This window comes from Tamandua tetradactyla, unplaced genomic scaffold, assembly GCF_023851605.1.
Source record: "Tamandua tetradactyla isolate mTamTet1 unplaced genomic scaffold, mTamTet1.pri scaffold_164_ctg1, whole genome shotgun sequence".
NCBI classification, from domain to species: domain Eukaryota; kingdom Metazoa; phylum Chordata; class Mammalia; order Pilosa; family Myrmecophagidae; genus Tamandua; species Tamandua tetradactyla.
In genome coordinates this window covers 12842-27793 of record NW_027518281.1, presented here as the reverse complement: position 1 = coordinate 27793, position 14952 = coordinate 12842, and the positions used below count along the sequence as shown (strand labels likewise).

Sequence of the window (14952 nt, the reverse complement as noted above, 5' to 3'; positions counted from 1 at the left end):
TTACAATTTTCCTTGTCATTTGATAGTTATTTCTCACTCTTGAGGGATATTTGCATGATGACTGTTGCAACTGCTTCAAGGCTGAAAAGGGGTGTTTTCATTAAAGGGCATAGGGATGAAGGGATGAAAACCAGTTGTTGTTCTTAGAGAGTTTGGTATTTCTGGATTTCAGAGCTTCTTTTGGCATTGGAACAATCTGGAGGTTTTAAGTCTCTGAAAAACAAACTTAATAAGTAAAAATTTGATAGAGCCCAAGATATCTTTCAAGGTTTCCAGGAATACTGATGGTTAAGTTTGCCATATGGTGGCAGTTTGCAAAATCTGGTTGAAACTTGCATAAGAGTTACCTCCAAAATGACCTCTTGAGTTGATTTGAAATCTCTTAGCCATTGAAACATTATTTCTTTTTCCTTTTCTGGTCAATTAATCAACTAATCCAGGACATTTGTCCTGTCTCTCTTTTTTTTTTTTTTTGCCTTTCCTTGTAACACATGGAGCTCTGACCTATAGCTGATGACATGTACTTTTATTTTTTTAATTTATTAATTAAAAATAAAGAAACAAAATAAAACAACACACATAACCAGTAATTCACAATATCATCATTTAGTTGCATATTCATCATTTCTTAGAACATTTGCATTAATTCAGAAAAAGACAATAGAAAAAGAAATAAAACAAACACAGGAAAGAAAAAAAGATTATACATGTACTTTTAGAAACTGTTAGAGTAAAGCAGTTCAGCTAACAGGCAAATTTGGCTGTTTCTATGATCTGTAGCTTTTCAAGAATAACTAAGACCATGACTAATACAATCATACCATTGCTTACTTAACATCATACAGATTAGTATCAGGATAACATGGAGAATGAGAACATTTTTAAACTTTTAGGACATTTATACAGTCTCTAAATATACAAATCACATTATTTTACCTCTATGAATTGAACCAGTAACAGGATAGAAAATCTTTTTTAACCACTGTAATACTTCCCAAACACCTTCTATGACTAACCCTAACCTTCCAAAATAAAAAAAAAAAAGAAAAAGAAAGCACCAGGCACTGATGGTTTCCCTGGTGAATTCTACCAAACACTTGGGAAGAAATGATATCAATTCTCTACAATCTCTTCTAGAAAAGAGAAGCAGAGGGAACACTTCCCGACTCATTCTGAGGCCAGCATTACCCTAGTACCAAAACCAGGTAAAGACACTACAAGGAAAGACCAGAATGTCTCATGAACATAACTATAAAAATCTTCAACAAAATATAGGAAGTAGAACCCAACAATTTATAATAAGAATTATACATCATGACCAAATCAGATTTATTCCAGGTATTCAAGTTGGGTTTAACATTTGAAAATCAATTAATGTAATAGACCACATTAACAATCTAAAGAAGAACTACAGGGTCATATCAATGGAAGCAGAAAGAGCACTTGAAAAAATCCAACACCCACTCATGATAAAAGTTCTCACTAAACTATAAATAGGGGACAATTTCTTCAACCTGATAAAGAACATCCACAAAAACCCTGCAGCTATCATTATACTTATTGATGAGAAACTGGGTGTTTTTTCCCTAAGACTGGAACCAAAGCAAGGATGTCCCCTCTCACCATTCCTATTCAACATCCTAGTGGAAAATTTGGTCAATGCAATAAGAGAAGAAAATAAAATAGAAGGAATATAGATTGGGAAGAAAAAAAATAAAGGTTTTTTGTTCACAGATTACATGATTCTTTCAGCAGGAAATCCTAAAGAGTCACCAAAAGCTCTCATCAGTTAATTAGGTAGTCAAACTTAATTGGATTGCATTGCACACTGGCACATGAGGAAACCACTGCAATGACAAAGGAAACTGTAATAGCTGGTTCAGTGTCTATCCGAGCTCAGATGCACTTCATGACCTTGAAAATGTAGCAAATCCTGGATTTTCCTTTGAGGTCTTTGTTAAAGTCAATTGGGTGCTTCTTACCTGTGCCCACACTAAGAAAGCACATACGACATGAGAGGATGAGTGTGGGGAAGAAAACTGCCCACTCCCTTTGTACCCACAACCCAGGTTCCCAAAGGATGGGAATGGGTGTGAAACTGGTATAAATGTAATTCATGGCCCAAATAAAATGAAACCTGTGGTGTCAAAGGTGAAAAAAGGTCATGGTTCCATCTCTTCTAATACAGGACATATTGTAAGTTTTACAGAAATCACAGATAAATAAATAGATAGACCACAATTCTTCCAAACCTATGCCAGTTGCCCTATGTGGCAACAAAGCCTCCTCATGGACTGAATGACACTCACCCCTGGAACCAGAGGGAATTTGCTATCACATTCTAAGCTTATAACTGTAAGATGCATTTCTCTACCATCTTAATAAAACAACATGAGAATAAAGTTTTATAATAGCAATAGAAAAGGAAAATAGTCATAATTTTCCATGCTTCACAATTCAGAATAATTAATTTAATAACTGTGTCATCTGAGAAGAGTAAATAAAGAGAAGGAAAAGGGTGTGGATATATCTGATCACTGAAACATACACAATTGCAAGGAAAAACAAATTACCAGGGCAGCACTGGAAACAAAAGCTCACTGGGAAATATTTTGGGGGGATGCTAATTTGATTCTTCTATTGAGTCTTAAAGCTGCAGTATCTAGAAGTACACTATTTATCTCCATTTGTTTTTATTTCCAGAAGCTATATAACCTTATGTCTCTGAAAACCAATTAAACACTTTTCCAAGCTCTACTGAGAATTTCCCCTAAGTAGTTCTCTACCTAGACTACAACGAGTCTACAATTTCATTTACAACATCTTGCAGGAGAAAGTTTCATCACAGAGGTGTTAAAAAAAATGTGTTGAAATTAATAAGCCAGGGGACAATCAAAATAAGATTTGGTTTTCTCTGGACACAGTTAATGTCTCTGGGGTTTGGTTTTCAATAAACGCTGAGACTCCAGATCTTAGGTAAGAGGTTAGCTATACCCCACCTCTGTCCCTAGTTTGCGAGAAAGGATTAGTTTTGAGGCCCTGGGCATGTACCTAAGTTCCACACCATAAATATAGGCTGCTAATGCAAATAAATAATTACTTCCATTAAACGGGTAGATATAAACGTGAATCTTCCTTTACTCGGTCAGTAAAACTTAAACTTTGTCTACTTTGTTTTGGTTATATGACCCTCAAATACTAAGGAGAGAGCAGCCTTGTACCCACCCCAGCTGAGACTCTTGATTCTGCCATGAAAACAACCGGACAGTGTTTATCCCAGCCCTGAGCATTCCTGGTGCTCTCCGCAGCCCTCCACCTCTAGCACTGCTGGGCGCCTCCCCTCTGGCCAGTGGCCGCAGTGGCTTACAGACCGTGTTTATGGGATCTGGTCAGCGTTTCGACCACGAAGCACTCACCAACATTGAGACAGTGTGCAAGGTCCTTGTCTCGGCAGGGTTTGAAGTGCTCCGACCGCTCAGTGGAATACATCGTGGTATCTGCCGTGGGAAGTAGAGACGGAAATGCAGTCAGCAGGACATTCAGACACCAGTGAGCCCTGCCCCTGCCCAGGACTTGTGCATCGAGGCCAACTCATGGGCTCTGAGCTCAGGGACTCTAGTCAAACAGAGAGACCACCCCTCCAGCACCACTGGACAATCACAACCAAATCTGACCCCTGTGCTCAGTTGTCCTATTTCTCCTTGGGACTTTAACAATTGGCATCACTCTAGTGGATGGATGCTTCCTTTTAGGATTATTTGAGAGTATAAAGTGAATGCTTCTCCAAGGGAAGGCCCCAAATTCACTTTCACTAATTTCATTTATAACAAACATGTTGCATGAAGGACTGAAACAACAACTTTTTTTCCTGTGTTTTTGCCAAATCTCATTAAACATGATCAATGCATATTGTGATTGTTCTGTGGAAACCAATGTCAGTTTCTGTATTTTTTATTTATTTATTTTTTTAAGTTACACCTGCAATAGGGTTATAGCTTATTCTTCCTTTTGTTATTTAATTAAAATGTAAATGTCCATATTTTTTAAATGGACTCTCAACTTGAAGAATGTTTCTGGTAAATATTTAACGGGACCAAATTATTGACATTTTTAACATCATCTTAAAAGGACACTTTTAAAATCATAATTACTTACTTTTTTTTAAACCATGTCTGTATCTTCTTTCCAAGTATAGAACTAACCATAAGTATATGCTATCTAGAGGACATAGACTCTATTACTACACTGAGATATTATTCCAGTTTCAGAGTGTTAAGCAATGGAAATATTAGCACAAATTTCACTGCAATGTACAAGAAATAAACATGTTCAAAAAGTCAAAGTTGAATAAATTATTCAGCATTTAAGCTCTGCTAATTTCCTTTTCATAGATATCCACTGGTATTAATAATGCTCAATAGCATGGAATATTGTACCATCTTGCTAACTGGAGGTAACAATGAGCCTCTTTCTACTTTCCTTCCAAACTGATGGAAGACCTATGTACTTAAAAGGAAACTTACTCATGGCTCTCTAATGACTAAAATCCCTCAGCGGGTCCCATTCCCACGGGAATATCCAAAACCTTTGGGAGAGGAGAGAAGGACACTGGACACATGGAATTGTACCTGAATATCAGGTCTCATCTCCTAGAATGCTAAAACACACATTTCATCTTCCAATTATTATTCTATTTTCCCCAAGTGCCAGGAATCATCATCCTGCCCCTAGTTTTGGAACCACCATTCTCCTCCAGGTGGAGAAGCCATTCAGAGCTCAGATGAGCTGTCCCAGCTCCTTCATTATTCACAACACGGCATTCGTTGCTCTGTCAGTAATAAGCACCCATACACTTCCCCATTCTTCCAGTGTATGAGCATCTTGAGGGTAGGGGTTTGGGCTAAATCAGATTAGGTGCTCAGTAAAAATCTTTTCACGATAAATCTGATCATTTTGAGATCATGAAGAGTTTAAATGCTATTGATCAAAGATATGGTCAGTAAAGGAATTATTGCAATCTTAGAAAAAAAAATAATGCATCTCTTATAGCACTAAGTTAGATATAATTTCACATTAGTGCTATCTTTCAGTGATACGCAGTGCAAAAGCATTGCCTTAGGTTCACAGAGAACCTCATTCATGCACTACCACTAGGAAAATCCACTTCTTGTCCACTCTGCCTTGGTGGTACAAGGGAACCTACATCTTTCCATTTGAAAATATTTTCCTACCTATCCTTTAGCACAAAATAAAGACTCCACACTACAGACCCTTTTTCTGTTTCCCAGCATATCTCCTTATGATGAAGATCTGTTATCCAAGACAGGATGTGAAAAACAGTCACACAGAATCAATAATCAATCTCTCGTTCCTTGGGAAATATTTAAAATTCTAGAGCTCAGAGAAAAAAAAAAAAAGAAATATGAAACACCACACAATTGGCTGCTACTCTGACTGCTGAAGTACATTAACTCATGATCAGTTAGTTAACTTTTTCTTTAATTTCTTATTATCCATTTATTAATATTCACTGCTCATTCCTCCAAGAACAGCTTTTCATTACCATAACCTACAGCACAAAATGAGAGATTCTTCTTTTATAATCAGTGGTTTTAACAAGCTAGATTCCAAGAGCAATATAATGGCAAAGAAATTACAATCAATTAGTTTCCGTCTGACAACTTCTGTCTCCAGTGGTTACCACCCCATTCTACCAGCTGCTTTTCCCCTCCTGTTATCATCTGTCAACACATTACAGAAGATCAGAGACCAGAGTAAATGCCTCTGCAAATGTGTGGAGTGGGAGAATGCAGGAATATCAGACCTACCATGCACATGGGTTTTCTATTCCCCTAGCTTAGAGAATCTCACAATTATGTTAAATAATTATTTAATTAAATAAGTCATGCTGATCCCTCACAATGACTTGACTGGATTCAAAGACAACATCATTATTTACTCATTCTAAAAAAACTTAATCACAATATATAATGTTGGGTCTAATCTTTCTATTGCTTAGTACCTGCTATCATCAAGAAATTTGACATGCTAGTATTTACCTAGGAATTTCAGTATATAGTATCCATGTAGCACTGTTTATCTAAAAATCACAAAAGTATTGGGTAAGTAAACATAATTGCTCTTCTTTTTCTCCAGGCTACTTTATTTATTTATTTATTTATTTATTTATTTATTTATTTATTTTTGAGACTTTTATGTTGGGGATATAGTAAAATACATTTTAATATCATCTTCACATCAATACTGTAAGATAGAGTTCGTTTGGAACTGAGGCTGAAAATGGTTAAGTCATTTTCCTCAGAGCCATACAACCAGTGGCAGCCTGGCTGTGTCATAAGATGACACAGGCAGCTCTAACATATCTAACCACATATTTTGTTCTGAGGGGGAAACATGAGTCATTTTGTAAGAATGAGATAATGCATAAGGTCTTATTCCAAACTAGAAAAGTTATGGTTGTAAACAGTCTCGGGGTTCCTAAACAATCAGGTACAGAACTCTCATCTATGAATTTATCCAACTCTTTTTGGAGGATCTTTATATTTTTAAAATTATAACCATTTAAAAGTTTAATACATTAAGCTCACTACAGTATATGGTAGCACCTATGTCATATTAAAAACTCAAACAGTGCCTTCTTTTTTGTAGAAAAGCAACTGCTGGAGGGCAGATAAGGTCTTTGTATCTCTGTATCCATGATCTAACATAGAGGTTTTCTAAAAAATACTTGAGTATTTTTCTAAACCTTCTCTACTGAAAAGTCTGCATGCTTCTGTTAACATCACAAAATCACAAGAAACCCGATCCCGCAACAGCAATAAACATATTAGCTGGGAAATGAAGAAATGCTTAGAAGTTAGAATGTGAGATGTGCCTGCAAAATAATTCCGGTAAAGTGTACAGAATTTTATGGGAGAGGGAGAATTCAACCCCAAAGGACTGAGGGAGAGGGAGGAGAAGAAAAGAAGTAGGGAGGATTTTCTAAAATAGTGGGGCATGAAGAATGAGGGGAAATTAGGCTTAAGATGAGCAGCATGAGTTCTCAGGAAGGGTTTTTCAAGCAACATAGTCAGTCTGATCAAAGGTCTAGGGCTCAGAATGAGGAAGCACTGCTGCTCATTTTAAGAATAATGTCTGGTTTGCTTGGGACCAGAGACATTGTGCAATTATCCAGAGCACTTATTTGGTACTTGTTAAATGGAATTTAAAGTGTTTTTAATATTTTTATGGGTCTTGGTCTTTATTCCCCCAGTAGGTCAGAGAGAGTTTAGTTTAGAGTTTAGCTTTGCTTTTAAGTTTAGTGTTCTTTCCACATCTTGTAGTATCCATAGTATGCAATCAGTGCAGTAATTAAATGCACAGCAGGATGCGGGGAGCAGTTTTAATTCAATAAAGGCAAAATGGGAAGAAAATGGAAAATGGGCAGACAGAGATCTCAGCAGATTTTGCAATGAAAGCTAATTTGTTAATGAGTTTAAATGATGACTTGTTTTCCTTATTAAGTACTGAGTTGAACCCAAATATTGCTTATTGAGGTTTTCTATGTTCCAGCACAATACAGCACACTGTGAGAACACGTACCTTGTTGCAGGAACAGGAGTTTTAAATTGGCTATTACAGATAATAATTGCAGTAGATAATCAAAGAAAAGGGAGCACTCAATTCAGGCTATAGTTATCTCTGGATCCTTCTCAAAGGGGTGGGATTTGAGCTAGGTCTTAAAAATGTGTGATTTAATTGGCATAGGAGAAAGAATTATAGATCAAAAGGGGAAGATCACTGTAGGAAGAAGAATGAAGAGGCACAAGAGAAGACCTTAAATAAATTTATCACCTTCCTGGCTTGCAAATGGCATATTCTTAAAGCATTTTTCTGCCCCCACTGAGTTCATGGCACATTAATTCTCTACAAAATGTTAAAAATCCAGTGACTTAATCTAAAAGCTTTTAGGATTAGCGAAATGCATTTACAGGCCAGAAGTGATTTACATATGGTTCTGAATGGGGGCAGCAGCCTGCCCTGTAGGAAAAGTGTAAAGAAAACCTTCTGCCATACATTAAAAATCTCTGCTGAACCTGCCATTTATAGGATACCCAGGAAGGAACACTGGCACGAGACAGGCTTATAAAATATTTGATGGTCAAGGAAATTGCAAGAATGCAGTAGTGTCTGAAAGGGAAACAAACCATTTCTTGGCTGGCAAAAGGAAAAGAAAACTAGCTTACTTCTCACTGCCAGAAAGCAAGAAATTACTCACTTTGCTGGCATGAGGGAAATGGGGAGTGTTGGGCAAGGAATTTAAAAGTTCAATTGAGTTGTGGGACTGCTGTGAGGACTGACAGTTCTTGATGTATCCCCAGAGCCATTAATTCTCACAGGAAACATAGAAAGGGCTCTTGTTAAATTTGTATGACTTCCCTGCCACCTTCCAGCCAGACATCTTGCTTTTAAAAACTCTTTTCCAGCTTAAATAAACCTGCACAGGACATAAATTGTTCAGTGGAAATGTGTTCATTTGGGATTTGGAGAGTTCATCCTAAAACTGATTATCTTTCCTCCTATCGGCACTCATGTGCATATACATAAAACTGTTTTCAAAAATAGTAGTAAAAATAGAACACCCTGTGAGTGAAGACCTTGGATTGCACTTGGATCTGTGCTATGTAATTCACACACATATTCTGTGATCCATGCATCAGCAAGTGAAATGGTCCATTCTATGTCACCAGCTATCTCTAAATCCAATGAGTGTTTTTTTTTTTAATCATCTTGTATGAACTCTCAGCAGCCTCTGACCTTCTGAAGCACTCCTACCTTCTGGAAAATATTTCTTTCATTGCCTTCTCTATTTTCATATAGTCTTGCTCTTTGGCTTTTGTCACCTCATTCTCTTCTAATCTATATTTAAATGTCAGATTTCTTACCACCTGGTCTTCAAATAAATACATCACTCATGGCAGAGTGCTAAGCACTTTCCTTTAGCTATCTTTTCAGTCTCAAGATAACACTATGAAGTTAGACTAGCATTTTTACCCTTATTTTATAAATGGAGAAAGTGAGTGCTAGAGAGTGAAGTCCTTTGTCCAAGGTCACATGGCTCTTAGCTGATAATTTCTGCACTCAAACCAATGCATCCTAACTTGCTCTTCTATACTGTTTCCCACAGGCCATATTGTGATTTTTGTTTTTCCTTTTGCTGCCACTTACTCCCTAAGTCAGTGCTACTCCCAGGGTGGTCCTCAGACAGGGAGAGTCAGTATCATCTGGGAACTTGTCAGAAATGCTCCATCATGGGCCCCATCCCAGATCAACTGTATTGGAAACTCTGGAGGTCTGAGACAGGCAGCTGGTTAACAAGCCTCCCAGGTAATTCCCATGTACCCTACACTTTGGGAATCAGCTGAGTAATCCTGTGTGTTATCATCTAATGCCAATAGTTTTTTATTTTATCTTCTCACCCCACAGCATTCCTCTGACCTCCAACCTGCCATAACTTCCCCTCCTGATGGTCATCCCTAAGACTCCTCAAAATTAATATTAAGAACACCAAACCCTTATTCTTCCTCCACAAACCTGTTCTTCTTTCTGCATCCTCTCTATAGTTAATGCCACGTCATTGAGCCCATGCTGCAGGCTGCAAGCTTGTAGCCATTCTTTTCCTCACCCTTCAAGTATAATCATCCAATGCTTTTGATTCCACTTTCTAAATATATTTTTAATCTAATATTTCTTTCTATTTTATCTCCCTTATAATATTCCTAACAGGCCTGCCTACATGCATGCTGGCTGCCTTAGAATGAATGATCTGCATTACAATCAATTTGTATAAGGTGCACAAAAACCCAACACAGGTGGTCATTTTCTTCTTAAACATCATTTGGTCATTTTCCCTGGCCTTACAATGAGGCTCTGAATCCTTCCAAACCATGGCTATCCCTCCATCCTCATCTCATCCAAAATCATCTCTCTCCCCTATGTCCAGGCCACAGTCCTCCAAGTGTCCATGTTCCCAGCAGTCTTTGCACATGCCCCCTCTGCACCCCACACACTCACAGCCATCTATATATCTTATCCAGAACACAGATGGCAAGACAGAGAAACCTTCAGTAAAAAGTAAATTCCCATCAGATATCTCGATTCTCTACAAAATCTCTTATGTTACCAAGTGGGGCTCTCATCGGCCCTTTCTCCAATTAGTCCAGAGGTCCTACTCCCCTCACTTTCCTCTCTGGGGGAAAATGTCAAATTAGTGTATGTACATACATATATGCACACCTATACACATGCATACATACACAGATACACAAATACATGTTTTCTCATCTGAAGCAGACACATTTTAACCACTACTCACAGTCTTGAGCCACAAACAGCACAGAGGTCCAGGAAGCCCAGCCTTTGAAGTGTTTTATCAAAGTCTAACAAAATGAGTCTCCCTCTTGGGGAAATCCTCAGATTTGCTACTAGAAATAATCACCAAATTGTCATATTTAATTAACATCTGTTTGTCCTATAGACCTCGAGCTTCTGAAGATAGGAACATTTTCTGTTTCAGAATTTGTGTTTCCAGTCCTTAAACCAATTACCTGACACAACAGTTATTTAATGAATTCTTATTGAATGAATATCCTCATACCAACCCTGAATTATAGATATGTACATATTATAACAAGATTTTTAAAATCCCACAGAGGCTCCATTTCTTCTAACAAAACAGCCTGGCTAGGGAATTTGTGCTTTACATTGAATACTCTTAGACTGACTTAACCCAATGGAAAGTAAGGGGACAACAGTGATGGGATGCAGCCAAATAAGTGAAGGCAATCTGATGACTGAGTAGTTTAAACTTCAGGATGCAGGTGGATGATAGCAGAGTTCGACCTGTCATTCATGCAGAAGCAGTAGACATTTACATTGGTCAGAAGAGGAGGCTACTTAGACATTTTTGTGTTTGCTTTGTGTTCCAAGCATGTCAGAAGAGTCATCTGATTGAGTACTCTGTGTGTTCATTGCAAATATTCCTGTTTGGTTGCCAGTGGGCTTTCCACATTTTTAATCTTTATCTTCCTTGTACATGAGCAGTAGCAAGCAAATAGAAACTCCCATACCTGCAGCTATGGCAAAAATATAGCCATTTATAGAGGGCCAGGAGAGTGCTAAGGCTACATGGGAAGGGTCTATTCTAACATCCCATGTAGAGAAGTGTCACCTAACACACTTCAGGCTTGTTCCTACCATCTAAGTCAGTTACACAGGGATTGTAATAACACATCACTATTAACCTTCATCACACAGCTTTCTTCTGACACCATGCTCCCTAAGCAACCAAATAATTGGGATTTGATTTCCCATTCAAGAATGTTTTTCCAGTCATTATAGCAGTCCATAAAGGGGACAACATTTCATCCTTCATGACAGTTTCATGTCTTAGGTATGTTTTTTTGTGATATACATTGGCTGAAAGTCCTTGGTACTCATAGAAGCAGCTGCCCATCTGGTCTCTCAACAACCCTCAACCATCTACCCTTCAGTCAACAATTCACACATCTCTCAATAGCATGGAACATTTTTCTTCTGGCATTGAATATTCCATCTTGTCCTCATTATACCATAGCAACAGTTACTTCCCGGCCAACTCCTGGCCAGACCTGAACACAGAAGACTTCTGGACTTCATTACACCCTCATCCTTTCACATTCTTAGGGATCCAGTAACACTGGGACAAATTAGGCCTCCTCAAGACTCTGTAACTTTAAATATGCTGACCTCTACATAGAACACACAGTCTTTATTTCTCTGCCTGACTAAAACATTTCTAATTGTCTAAGATGTATATGAAATGTTAGCTCCTACTGAACCAGCACCCCCCCCAGGTTAGAATTAGTGGTTCATATTCTGAGCTCCAAGAAAACTTCTTTCCTATCTCTGTGCTATGATACTTACCTTGAACTTAAATGCTTACATGTCTGCTTCCCCATCCTCTTCCTTAACTACATTATGAGTTCCTGGGAAGCAGGCAAGGCCATCATTGCCTCCCAAAAATTTATCCCAGGGCTTGACATATAGTAAATGTCCTCCTTCCTGAGTGAAGAAGCATCATGATGATTCCAACAAGGATAATTATACCAATATCACCTCACACAGATATCTTTGGCATAATAATGTAATTATCACCCCATAGCTCTATACATTAGCTTTATCAGTAATAATGTTTTCGGAGACAAATGGTAGAAAAAATGTCTCTGCTGATGTGAACACTTCTGAAGCTTACTGCCAATAATCCAGGTTATTTTCTTGGTGGTCATGTGTTCCATATGAAAAATAAGAAGTTCAATGTCTTCAATAAGCAGCTGTATATTTGTGTATTCAGGGACTTTTTCCCAGACTCAGATTTCCTGCCTGTCAAGTATGTGCAGAGGTTATATCTGAAATATTTAATAAGCAGTATGTCAATGACAGGACTATTCAGAATAAATCTGTCCATAGTTAGAGCTGGATCCTGGAGCCCCTATGAGGTCCTTGATGTTAACCCTTTGGTTTGTGGACTAATCCAATGTTGGGTTGGGAACTCTGAGGCAGGGCCTCTAGGGTGGCATGCATAGTCCTCATTTAGGGGGCTCTGAGTGGTGGTTACTGACCAACTAGGATAAAATCAGTTCAGTATTTTAGCAATCAACACAACCCATCAAAGCACACTGATGGTTTAAATTTGCCTTTAGCTATTTTAGTTGTAACAAGTCAAACTAGACAACTTCAAGATAATAGAGATCTTAGAAGTCACCTTGTGATAATGATGTTTGGAATCAACTTATTAATCAAATCCAATCATTGCTTTCATTTTATAGAAGATAAAGTGAAGCACAGAGAGGTCATGCATTTTTTTTCTCAGGATTACACAGCTAGTAAGTGGAAAGGTGGGAACTAAACCAAAGAAACCCAACTCCATTATAAGTGCTAAGCACACTGCAGTTCCAACTGAACTGAGTCACTGACTCTTTTGAAGTGCATATAGTTGAACTTCTCCTTGCTGAATGCTCCATCAGTCCCTATACTACAAGTAAATATAAGAGCAATGGGGGGAGGTGTATTTCTCATCTTCATGCCCAACACAGATTTTTTTAGCACAAACGGAAACTCTGTGCTATGTAGATATTGGGAAGAGTTAGGTGACTACACAGATAAAATAAAGATTGTGCTTCATTCTGGGAATTCTTATTGCATATTTTTTCAAATTACCCTTTCATGCAATTATGAGTGAAAAAATGCCTGAACATTGACATGATTCTCCAAATTCAGTCATAAAATTTACACTAAATAACACTAGCTATATTTTAAATCTTATTTTTCTCTCTTCATCTTCTTAGCACTTGTTTGGATCCTATATTTTTGAGCTCAGAAACCCAAGCACTTCCTTCTCTATATGGGGTATGAAGAAGATACCTACCTGCTTAGGAGACACTGGACCCGGGTGTGAAACCTGCCTACACCTTCGCTGTGTGAAGAGTCATGGGAGATGTAGAAAAAAATGCTAGAGGGTTGAAAGAGAGGAGCAGACAGCTCTCTCAGCACTGACAGTCAACATTTATACAGAAGAAGAGCTTCACTCCACCCCTCCTTTTATTTCATTCATTCATTATTCCACTTTTTCCTTCCTTTATTTTTCATTTATTTATCTCACTTATTCTTTCATTAAATTCATTCATTCATTCATATAATTCATTCATTCAACACATTCTTTGTGTCAGAGAGATACTTTCTTAGGGAGTGAGCCCACACCATTTCCCTGTATCTGGCAGCATTACTGACATTCCAGGGCAGCTAATGGTACATAATCTACCTTAATTCTGGATGCTAGAAACCCCCCACTAGAGTACTTTGAGGGAGAAACTGTTACAAGAACATACAATCCAGGCCATGAACACAGACAACCAGGTGAATCCCATCTCCCAAATCTTCTTCCTCTTCCTCTGGTGGGAAATATGGTATATCAGAAGCTATACTCAGAAATCCTGTACAGTTAAGTCACTGTACAGAAATCCTTCAATCTGCAGTTCTTTTTAAAATTTTTCTTTGGCCTGATAAAAATTGGAGAATATACCAATTAATCACAAGCTGAACTGGGTATCCCGCATTGAACAAGGAATGAGTTGGGCTGGTGGGAGGGAGTGAGGAACTTGTGCAAGAGAAGGAGCCACTGAGTAGCAGGGGCTGCGTCTGACCCCACAGGGGAGAAGCAGGGACTGAAGCTCCACCCTGAAGGTGGCAGAGAACCCCTGAGACATCCAAAAGCTCTACTGGTTTGGGTTCTGGGCCTGCTTCTGTGGTTCATGCACTGATTCAGAGACTGGACAACTGGACTCCTGAGATTCCATCCAGCCCTGGAGACCCAGGCAATGTTTGAAAAGGCCACCATGGACTGACTGTCTCTGCTTCTGCTGCACCCTTTCTCCACTCCCAGTCTCCAGAAACAACACGTCATGCAATTTCCTGCCTAAACTCCATGGTTCGGCTTTGCATGGGGGCCTCTCTCTGAAGCGCCTTTCCCACCTGCCCAGGGCACCCTCTGCTGGTCCCTGAGAAGATGAAGCGCCCAGGAGACAGGCCGCCTGGTCAGAACCCAACTTTGGCACCTCCCAGGCATAGGCAAACTATATATTCTGTCCATGTTCAGTTTTCTCACTGTGAAAAAGGAATAACATTTAATTCAGAATTGGTTTTACAACTAAGTGATGTAATTTATGCAAAGTGCTTAGGACAGGACCTGGAGTAACATCAATTGTAAAAAGTGTGTTCTCTATTATCTCCTCTTCCTCCTCCTCCTCCTCCTCAACATCAGAGCTGCCTTTATATTCCACACCTGGCCCAGGGGCATCTTCTCAGGAACCTCTCTCAGCTTCTAACCCCATTTCACCCACTGCCTCCAGCAAAGCC

The 14952-nt window shown here is 38.6% G+C and overlaps 1 long non-coding RNA gene across 1 annotated transcript in view; it reads right to left on the bottom strand.

The window, feature by feature from the left end:
• LOC143673170 (uncharacterized) overlaps nt 1–14952 on the bottom strand; it is a 60998-nt gene that overhangs the window by 44979 nt on the left and 1067 nt on the right. The window contains exon 2 of the long non-coding RNA XR_013170225.1: nt 3417–3497. This is a non-coding gene — a long non-coding RNA (uncharacterized LOC143673170). The remainder of the gene's footprint in view (nt 1–3416; nt 3498–14952) is intronic.